Raw genomic sequence first — 12,026 nt, forward strand, 5'->3', positions numbered from 1 at the left:
TGTGCAGAAATAAAAGTTCTCGGAACGCGCTGAAAATCAGTGGAGATTTTTTTTTCAAAAATATAAAAAATACTAGAACAAAAAGTTATCGGAGGGGAGTCCCGTGGGGCCCACGAGGGTGGAGGGCGCCCCCACCCCCTGGGGCGTGCCCCTGTGCCTTGTGGACTCTTCGTGGGGCCCCCTGACGTGAGACCGATGCCAAACCCTCCTACAGATCCCCAAACTTCCAAAGAGAAACCTAGATCGGGAGTTCCACCGCCGCAAGCCTCTGTAGCCACCAAAAACCTCTCGGGAGCCTATTCCGGCACCCTGCCGGAGGGGGAATCCATCACCGGTGGCCATCTTCATCATCCCGGCACTCTCCATGACAAGTAGGGAGTAGTTCACCCTCGGGGCTGAGGGTATGTACCAGTAGCTATGTGTTTGATCTCTCTCTCTCTCTCTCTCTCTCTCTCTCTCTCTCTCTCTCTCGTGTTCTTGATGTGGCACGATCTTGATGTATCGCGAGCTTTGCTATTATAGTTGGATCTTATGATGTTTCTCCCCCTCTATCATGTAATGGATTGAGTTTTCCCATTGAAGTTATCTTATCGGGTTGAGTCTTTAAGGATTTGAGAACACTTGATGTATGTCTTGAATGTGCTTATCTGTGGTGATGGGATATCACGTGATTCACTTGATGTATGTTTTGGTGATCAACTTGCGGGTTAAGTGACCTTGTGAACTTATGCATAGGGGTTGGCACACGTTTTTGTCTTGACTCTCCGGTAGAAACTTTGGGGCACTTTATGAGTTCTTTGTGTTGGTTTGAATAGATGAACCTGAGATTGTGTGATGCATATCGTATAATCATACCCGCGGATACTTGAGGTGACATTTGAGTATCTAGGTGACATTAGGGTTTTGGTTGTTATGTGTCTTAAGGTGTTATTTTACTACGAACTCTAGGGCTGTTTGTGACACTTATAGGAATAGCCCAGTGGATTGATCAGAAAGAATAACTTTGAGGTGGTTTCGTACCATACAATAATCTCTTCGTTTGTTCTCCGCTATTAGTGACTTTGGAGTGACTCTTTATTGCATGTTGAGGGATAGTTATCTGATCCAATTATGTTATCCTTGTTGAGAGAACTTGCACTAGTGAAAGTATGAACCCTAGGCCTTGTTTCAAAGCATTGAAATACCGTTTACGCTCACTTTTATCATTAGTTACCTCGCTGTCTTTATATTTTCATATTACAAAAACCTATATCTACCATCCATATTGCATTTGTATCACCATCTCTTCGTCGAACTAGTGCACATATACAATTTACCATTGTGTTGGGTGTGTTGGGGACACAAGAGACTCTTTGTTATTTGGTTGCAGGGTTGTCTGAGAGACCATCTTCATCCTACGCCTCTTACGGATTGATAAACCTTAGGTCATGCACTGGAGGGAAAATTGCTACTGTCCTACAAACCTCTGCACTTGGAGGTCCAACAATGTCTACAAGAAGAAGTTTGTGTAGTAGACTTTAAGCTCTTTTCTGGCACCGTTGCCGGGGAGGTTAGTGCTTGAAGGTATATTTTTAGATCTTGCAATCGAATCTTTTAGTTTCTTGTTTTATCACTAGTTTAGTTTATAAAAGAACACTACAAAATAAATGGAATTGTGGTTGCCACATATGCTTCATCTTTTTAATATCTTTCATGAAAATGATGGAAAGGAAAATTGTGCTCGAGTGCTAGAAGAAGAATGCATGTTTGGCACTAAATCTTTGTATGATGAGCATGATTGCAATGTTGTTAGTATGAATTCCTTTAATATCCATGATGCTAATGATATGCAAAGCCACAAGCTTGGGGATGCTATGCTTGATGAATATGATATTTTTAGTCCCCCAAGTTTTGATGAGAAAATATATTATGATGATAGCATGCCTCATATCTATGATGATTATTTTGATGACATTTATGCTATAAAGAGTAATGATATCCATGAAACTAGTCATCATGATTTTAATGCTCAAATTGATTATGTGAATAAAGTGCTTATGTGGAGAGTAATAAAAATTATATGATTATGCATCATGAAAAGAGTGCTTCATGTGATAGTTATATTTTTGAATTCATTCATGATGCTACTGAAAATTACTATGAGGGAGGAATATATGCTTGTAGGAGTTGTAATAATATCAAGTTTCCTCTCTATGTGCTTAAAATCTTGAAGTTATGCTTGTTTTGCCTTCCTATGCTAGTTAATTATTGTTTCCATAAGTTGTTTGCTCACAAACTCCCTATGCATAGGAAGTGGGTTAGACTTAAATTTGGTAGTCATATTCTTCATGATGCTCTCTTTACGTTTCAATTCTTATGTTTTATGTGAGCATCATTGAAATCATCATGCCTAGCTAAAAGGCATTAAAGCAAAGGGCTTGTTGGGAGACAACCCAATATTTACCCTTACTATTTTTGTGTGTCAACATGATTAAGCTACTGTAGTAATCATGTTTTATAGCTTTTGTTTCAATAAAGTGCCAAGTAAGACCTTTGGGAAGACTTGGGTGAAAGTTAATGCGATGTTGCTGTAAAAAACAGAAACTTTGAGCTCATGAGATTAGCTGTCATTTTTTTTACAGAAGAGTGCTTTTGAGTTGATTCTTTTTGCAGAAGATTAATAGACAAATTCCTCACGTCCACCAGTTTATTTCAGAATTTTTGGAGTTACATAAGTATTCTAGAGTTACATATTACTACAGACTATTCTGTTTTTGACAGATTCTGTTTTCTATGTGTTGTTTGCTTATTTTGATGAATCTATGAGTAGTATCGGAGGGTATGAACCATACATAAGTTGGAATACAGTATATATTACACCAATATAAACAAATAATGAGTTCACAACAGTATAAAAAGTGGTGATTTATTTTCTTATACTAACGAAGCTTACGAGTTTTCTGTTGAGTTTTGTGTTGTGAAGTTTTCAAGTTTTGGGTAAGGATTTGATGGACTATGGAAAAAGGAGTGGCAAGAGCCTAAGCTTGGGGATGCCCAAGGCTCCACAAGGTAATATTCAAGGACAACCAAGATCCTAAGCTTGGGGATGCCCCGGATGGCATCCCCTCTTTCGTCTTCGTTCATCGGTAACTTTACTTGGAGCTATATTTTTATTCACCACATGATATGTGTTTTGCTTGGAGTGTCATGTCATTTTATTTTGTTTTGTTTGCTGTTTGAATAATATCCCAAGATCTGAAATTCGTAAATTCTAGAGAGTCTTCACATAGTTGCATAATTATTTGACTAGTCATTGATCTTCACTTATATCTTTTGGAGTAGTTTATCGTTTGCTCTAGTGCTTCACTTATCTTTTTAGAGCACGACAGTGGTTTTATTTTGAAGAAATTGATGAAGTCTCATGCTTCACTTATATTATTTTGATAGTCTTTTAGAACAACATGGTAATTTCCTTTGGTTATAAATTTAGTCCTAATATGATGGGCATCCAAGAAGGATATAATAAAAAAACTTTCATATAAAGTGCATTGAATACTATGAGAAGTTTGATTTTTTATGATTGTTTTGAGATATGAAGATGGTGGTATTAGAGTCGTGCTAGTGTAGTAGTTGTGAATTTGAGAGATACTTGTGTTAAAATTTGTGATTCCCGTAGCATGCACGTATGGTGAACCGTTATGTGATGAAGTCGGAGCATGATTTATTTATTGATTGTCTTCCTTATGTGTGGAGGTCGGGATCGCGCGATGGTTAACTCCTACCAACCCTTCCCCTAGGAGCATGCGTGTAGTACTTTGTTTTGATGACTTGTAGATTTTTGCAATAAGTATGTGAGTTCTTTATGACTAATGTTGTGTCCATGGATTATATGCACTCTCACCCTTCCACCATTGCTAGCCTATCTAGTATCGCGCAACTTTCGCCGGTACCATACACCCACCATATACCTTCCTCAAAACAGCCACCATACCTACCTATTATGGTGTTTCCATAGCCATTCCGAGATATATTGCCATGCAACTTTCCACCGTTCCGTTTATTATGACACGGTTCATCATTGTCATATTGTTTTGCATGAACATGTAGTTACATAGTATTTGTGGCAAAGCCACCATTCATAATTCTTTCATACATGTCACTCTTGATTCATTGCACATCCCAGTACACCGCCGGAGGCATTCATATAGAGTCATATTTTGTTTTAAGTATCGAGTTGTAATTCTTGAGTTGTAAGTAAATAAAAGTGTGATGATCTTCATTATTAGAGCATTATCCCAGTGAGGAAAGGATGATGGAGACTATGATTCCCCCACAAGTCGAGATGATACTTCGGGCGAAAAATAAAATAAAAAAAAGAGGTCAAAAAAAGAAGAGAAGGCCCAAAAAAACAAAAAATGAGAGAAAAAGAGAGAAGGGGCAATGCTACTATCCTTTTACCACACCTGTGCTTCAAAGTAGCACCATGATCTTCATGATAGAGAGTCTCCTATGTTGTCACTTTCATATACTAGTGGGAATTTTTCATTATAGAACTTGGCTTGTATATTCCAATGATGGACTTCCTCAAAATGCCCTAGGTCTTTGTGAGCAAGCGAGTTGGATGCACACCCACTTAGTTCCTTTCTGAGCTTTCATAAACTTATAGCTCTAGTGCATCCGTTGCATGGCAATCCCTACCCACTCACATTGATATCTATTGATGGGCATCTCCATAGCCCGTTGATACGCCTAGTTGATGTGAGACTATCTTCTCTTTTTTGTCTTCTCCACAACCACCATTCCTATAGTGCTATGTCCATGGCTTATGCTCATATTGTGTGAAAGTTGAAAACGTTTGAAAATACTAAAGTATGAAATAATTGCTTGGCTGAAACCGGGGTTGTGCATGATTTAAATATTTTAAGTGATGAAGATAGAGCATAGCCAGACTATATGATTTTGTAGGGATAGCTTTCTTTGGCTATGTTATTTTGAGAAGACATAATTGCTTTGTTAGTATGCTTGAAGTATTATTATTTTTATGTCAATATTAACTTTTGTTTTGAATCTTATGGATCTGAATATTCTTGCCACAATTAAAGAGATTACATTGATAAATATGTTAGGTAGCATTCCACATCAAAAATTCTGTTTTTATCATTTACCTACTCGAGGACGAGCATGAATTAAGCTTGGGGATGCTGATACGTCTCCAACGTATCTATAATTTTTGATGCATTCATGCCATGTTTGTAATATTTCTACATGATTTTGGTATGATTTGGTTAGAACTAACCCGGACTAACGTTATTTTCAGCAGAACTACCGTGGCGTTGTTTTTGTGCAGAAATAAAACTTCTCGGAATGCACTGAAAATCAACGAAGATTTTTTTTTGGAAAATAAAAAAAAATTCTGGAACAAAAAGTTATCGGAGGGGAGTCCCTTTGGGCCCACGAGGGTGGAGGGCGCACCCACCCCCTAGGGCGCCCCCACCCCCTAGGGCGCCCCCTGTGCCTCGTGGACTCTCCGTGGGGCCTCCTGACGTGAGACCGACGCCAAACCCTCCTATAAAACCCCAAACTTCCAGAATGAAACCTAGATCGGGAGTTCCGGCGCCACAAGTCTCTGTAGCCACCAAAAACCTCTCGGGAGCCCGTTTCGGCACCCTGCCGGAGGGGGAATCCATCACTGGTGGCCATCTTCATCATCCCGGCACTCTCCATGATGAGGAGGGAGTAGTTCACCCTCAGGGTTGAGGTTATGTACCAGTAGCTATGTGTTCGATCTCTCTCTCTCTCTCTCTCTCTCTCTCTCTCTCTCTCTCGTGTTCTTGATGTGGCACAATCTTGATGTATCGTGAGCTTTGCTATTATAGTTGGATCTTATGATGTTTATCCACCTCTATCTTGTAATGGATTGAGTTTTCCCTTTGAAGTTATCTTATCAGATTGAGTCTTTAAGGATTTGAGAACACTTAATGTATGTCTTGCATGTGCTTATATGTGGTGACAATGGGATATCATGTGATTCACTTGATGTATGTTTTGGTGATCAACTTGCGGGTTCAGTGACCTTATGAACTTATGCATAGGGGTGGGCACACGTTTTTATCTTGACTCTCCGGAAGAAACTTTGGGGCACTTTATGAGTTCTTTGTGTTGGTTTGAATAGATGAATATGAGATTATGTGATGCATATCGTATAATCATACCTGCGGATACTTGAGGTGACATTGAAGTATCTAGGTGACATTAGGGTTTTGGTTGATATGTGTCTTAAGGTGTTATTTTACTACGAACTCTAGGGCTGTTTGTGACACTTATAGGAATAGCCCAATGGATTGATCGGAAAGAATAACTATGAGGTGGTTTAGTACCCTACAATAATCTCTTCGTTTGTTCTCCATTACTATTGACTTTGGAGTGACTCTTTGTTGCATGTTGAGGGATAGTTATATGATCCAATTATGTTATCCTTGTTGAGAGAACTTGCACTAGTGAAAGTATGAACCCTAGACCTTGTTTCAAAGCATTGCAATACCGTTTACGCTCACTTTTATCATTATTTACCTTGCTGTTTTTATATTTTCATATTACAAAAACCTATATCTACCATCCATATTACACTTGTATCACCATCTCTTCGCCGAACTAGTGCACGTATACAATTTACCATTGTGTTGGCTGTGTTGGGGACACAAGAGACTCTTTGTTATTTGGTTGTAGGTTTATTGAGAGAGACCATCTTCATCCTACGCCTTTTACGGATTGATAAACCTTAGGCCATCCACTTGAGGAAAATTTGCTACTGTCCTATAAATCTCTGCACTTGGAGGCCCAACAACGTCTATACTTGAAGGTCCAACAACGTTCCTTAATATAAGTCTTGTTAGACATTTCAAATGGATCACAACATACAGATGTATATAGACATATTTTAGAGTGTAGATTCACTCATTTTGCTTCGTATATAGTCATTTGTTGGAATCTCTAAAAAGACTTATATTTAAGAACGGAGGGAGTACTCATCTATAAGGTCCCCTATTCTCTGTATTTGATCATCTGATCGCTTCTCTATTGATCTTAGCTCGGTTGATTGGTTGGCTAAGTGGCTTAGACGATGCCTGGCCCAAGGACAACTGCGCCCTAAAAACCAAGCAACCTATCAAGAATTAAATGCCAAGCGATATAACACACAAAAAGGGTTCTCTGTTGAATGCTATGATTTAGAAGCCCTGGAGAGAAAAGCGGAGCGGCAACGCGCGCGACAAGTTCTAGTCTTATCTAATTGTCCTACAACATTTTATTAAGGGTAGTAGCCTAATAGTATGTGTGTGTACTTTAACTGCCTAAAAAGAAACAGTAATAGAATAACCAAGGCTGCTTCATAAATGACGTAAAGGAAAATAGTACTCCCTCCATTCCTAAATATAAGTTTTTCTAGACATTTTAAATGGACTACAACATACGGATGTATGTACATATATTTTAGAGTAAAAATTCACTCATTTTGCTCCCTGTGTAGTCACTTGCTGGAATCTCTAAAAAGATTTATATTTGGGAACGGATGAAGTACCTTGTAAGTTGTAAACATAATCAAAATTTGATATTTATGTAAACTTTTCGACCTGGGAGAGTTAGAATAGAATGACAACAATTGTGAACGTCCTTCTACAAGTATGTTCTTGCCCAAATGAACTCCTTTGATCCATAAAAAATATTGCTTCCTATCAATTATTATGAATCATTTTTTAAAAGGGGAATATATTAATATCGTGAAGATATCAATTACAACCAGCCTCTACACCTACAAGATTCGCCAAGACATCCAGCATGCACACAACAAAAGGAAAAAATAACAAAGGTCCCGTCACAGTGACCGACTCCTCTCAGCAGCTGCACACAACCACCACCAAATACAACACCCGAAAAATATAAAAGGTCTCCAAAAGCAATGCCTCCAAGAAGGAAACAATGCACAAGCGTCATCGTTGCCCGATCCAAGATATTAGGTTTTGACCCTGGAGAAGTCTGAACTCTCAAAACAATTTCTTCAGCAAGGCAATTGCCATGCTCAACCAATGAAGGCCAGACCTTAGTTTTTCACCCTGAAGTCCTGGCTTGGCACCCAAGGAGCACCACCAAAAATGAATTCCTCCAGTGTTGCCGCCCCCACTTGACACTGATGTTCCTGAGAGTTATCAAACACCTGGCTGACTCCATCGCCTCGAAGGCCCCGTGCATGTAACTGATCCTTCGATCTCAACCACCATGACCTTTTCCATAACTGTCTACACCATAGAAATCGAGAAGCTGACATGTCCCATGGTGTCAACGAACAAGCTTCATTTCACACCCTCATGAAACCTCGTAGGCTGAAATGGACGTGCATGATCGAATTCTATCCGATCCATATGTCTTGGGAAAGATCTCTGACAACAGTTCTGGAACACGTCGTTGACCAGATCGAGGAGGACCGATCATGCAGGATATTACCATAGTGCGAGAGGAGCACGAGAACCGCCACCTGTATTATCACGGCAGCAGGCCCCCACGCCACCTCGATCCAGCCCGTCGCCGCCCGACCACAACCATGCGAGCACCAACCCACGCAGATCCAGATCCGATCGGTGGGATTGCCACCTCCACGCATTGCAGCACGCACGCAGCCACCACCATCCTCCCGCCACCCAGCGCATGCGACCTGCGTGGAGGAGCTCAGTGCCGTCAGCTGCCGCAAAAGCCCCCAACTTGACGGCAGCCACCCAGGGATGCTAGAGCCCCGCCGCCGCCGGATCCGCCGAGCTTTGCCCAGCGAAGACCATAGGGCGGCGGCGAGGGAAGAGGGAGCACGGGGGAGGAAGCCTAGAGCGGGCTGGATTTGCCGCTGCCCGAGTCGCCCTGGGAGGACAACGCGGGGCTGGAGTTCGGGTGGAGTATGTCTAGTCTATAGCGATGTAGGAACAAAAATACAAAACCTTAGTACAGATTAAATAGTATCTTAAAAGAAAATAAATGTGTATTAGTGCTATTTTGTAAATAAGGTATGGCTATCATCAACAAGATGCATATGTATTTCACTGATAGCACACAAGGGCAATGGCTCGTTTTCCCAAATAGAAGACACTCCGCATGGGATCCAGGTGAAGAAATACTACCTACGTCTCGGTGTATAAGTCATTCGCGTAGTTCTAGGTCGACAATTTAACTATCTAAATATGTATTATATGTGTCATGAAATATATATTTAGAAACTATATCCATGTACAAATTTAGTGATATACTTGTCATGACATATAACACATATTTATTTTTTAAATCAATGACCTAGAACTACGCGAATGATTTATACAACAAGATGGAAGCAGTAGAATAAACCACATCCACAGTTTTCAAGAAAGTACTGCAGTCATGGCCCCAAAGATTGTCATTATCGGTTTTGGAACAGTTCCTGTCAGATTGTAGGGCAGTTTGTAGCGAAATACTGATTCCTATCACAGCCCATAAACATTCAACCTGAAATCATAATAGTGCACAATTAAAAGTCTAATCAGCCTTCTGCGAAGGTATGTCAAGAGACTGAGCTGCCCAACTGACACATACACGTTAAATAAGGATTATTCCTCTCTAGTCGCTACTATTCTCTCTAAGATCTTATAAGGCTATCCTCAACGGCAACCCACAAAAAACCTCCCGCGTCCGTTCGTGGATAGGGGGGCAGTTTGCTGATATGGATGCGGGAGGCAGCCATCCAACGTTAGCCGCATATTTTTTAAAAAAATCAACAAACCGGATGAAATTCATGCAAACACGGATGAATTTTGTACAAACATGACGGATTTCATACAAACACAATGGATTTAACTACATTTCGAACATTTAGAACAAAAAAAAAGACCTGCCCCTAAACCTATCTTACGGCGGCAGCGCCCGAGGCCCAAGCCCGTGCCGTCCTCCTTCCGCCGTTTCCATGAGCACCGGCGATAAGACCGATGAAGTGAAGGTGCGATCTCCGGCGAAGAAGAGTAGAACACGGGAGACGGACCGGCCCACATGGGGCACCAGGCCACGCAGCCTCCCGTGACCTACTCATCCTCGGAGGAGTCCGCGCCTTGTCCGTCGCCGGTGGACGTGAGGTCTACGAGGGAAATGGTGGCGCCTTGGCTATCGTCGTCCCACCGGGCCAGCTGATGGTTCGTCGACGACGTGTAGGAGGCGCAACTGGCTATGTTCTCCTCCGCGATCGCCTACAACTGCGCCTCTGCGGCTGCCTCTTCCTGGCGAGCGGCAGCTTGAGCGCGAACGACATCGTAGATGACGCGCTGCTCCGTGATGAAATTTGGATTCGCCGCAGCCGGCCTCCTTGCTCGCGCGCTCACCGTAGATCTGGCCCTCCACCAGCCGGTGCTGCTCCAGGAGGAACACGTTGTCCCGTTGTTCTTCCTGCGCTTGCTGGAACACCGACAAAGGCGCCGACGCAAGCTACACCTCCGCCATGACGGCGTTGAACTGCACCTGCGCCTGCTCCATGGTGAAGCCGGCATGCACGGGAAACACGGGAGCTGAGGCGGAGTCATCGGAGCCCGTCTCCATCGTGGTGTCTTCCTCATCATCGAAGACCTCAGACGAGCTGGCCGGCAAGCCGGCCTCGATCCGTCTGCCCTGAGCTGTCTTCAATGTTGAGCGGCGTGCTCAACAACGGCATGAATGCAGGCAGCTGGCGTCGGGCGGGAGCGCACGCAGGAGGACGGAGGGTTTCTTTTGGGCGGTCCGGACTCCTGCAAACCTCCCCACGTTTGTCTCTGGTTTGCGAGAGAAATCGCGTCCGGACCGCTCCGCAGACCGATACAAGTCGGCGTTGGATGGCTTCCGCGGTCTGGACGGTTCCGGGAGGTTTATGGGTCAGCCTTAGAGATGCCCTAATCTCCTTAATTGATGTATATATGTAGTTGAAATGCACACTACAAATAGAAATGCAGAAGTACCTTTCTGTATGCACTTTTCTATGACCTACTAAGAAATATAGAAGCATCATGTAAGAAAAAAGTTGAAAAAAAATTGGTTGGTATTTAAACTGGGCCAACCTGATCCTTGAGTAAACATGAGCTCTGATTTGTTTATAGTGGAATAGGGGGAATATAACTGAACAAGCACAAATTTTGTTTATAATGATATAATACTTAATAAAAGCATGTGTTCTGAATTACATAACTAAAACAACATTATTTTGAGTAGGGCCGACACCTACTCTCCTCATTTTCTTGAATAACGAAGCAAACTAAGACAACAAACTAAAAAAACAGAATTATGTTGTGCAATATAGAATGTTTCTTTGGAGAAGACCTAAATGTGTAACTAAGCAATATAATTACCCGCAAAAAACTAATGAATATAATTACTTGGTAATTGTTCTTTATTATCTGTCAAATTCTTATTTGCTCCTGAAGTCTTGATTCAGCAATATCAGTTGCGGCTTAAAAATCCTGAAATTTGTAATGCAATGCACAAAGAAATAAAATGTAAGCTTATGGGTATAAACATTCAAGTGTTGCGATTAATGAAATAGCAAGATTCCAGTTACTATGGCTGATATGATATTCTAGTGGAGGCAGGCAGGAGAAACTACATATGTAGATTGTGAATATGAATGTAAGGCTAGTTTAAAGGTTTGGATCAGTTGCAACTAAATTTCACAGTTAGTTTCTTCTTTTTATGAAAGAGGCAAAAGCTTTGCCATTTTTGTTAATTAAGAATTTGCTCGGTTAATTGGCAGAAAACCGGGACAAAACCTAGACATTCAGGGCCAAAACCACACAACATCTCAAACAGCCAGCAAAGACCAGGCAGATGGCAAGCCACAACAAGATAATCCATGAAACCACATGGGCCCTTCAGCTAGTTGATGTACATCTCAGATTTCACGGTTACAATACTGAACTATGTATTGTGTGGGAGGGTCTTAAAAAATCAAAACAATTATCAGCTGTCCATATTTTTTTTGACCAAATATTAGTCTCAGTTGAGTTAATAATTTCGAGATGTACATC

The sequence above is a fragment of the Triticum dicoccoides genome, chromosome 7B (genome assembly GCF_002162155.2).
Source record: "Triticum dicoccoides isolate Atlit2015 ecotype Zavitan chromosome 7B, WEW_v2.0, whole genome shotgun sequence".
Taxonomy (NCBI): Eukaryota; Viridiplantae; Streptophyta; class Magnoliopsida; order Poales; family Poaceae; genus Triticum; species Triticum dicoccoides.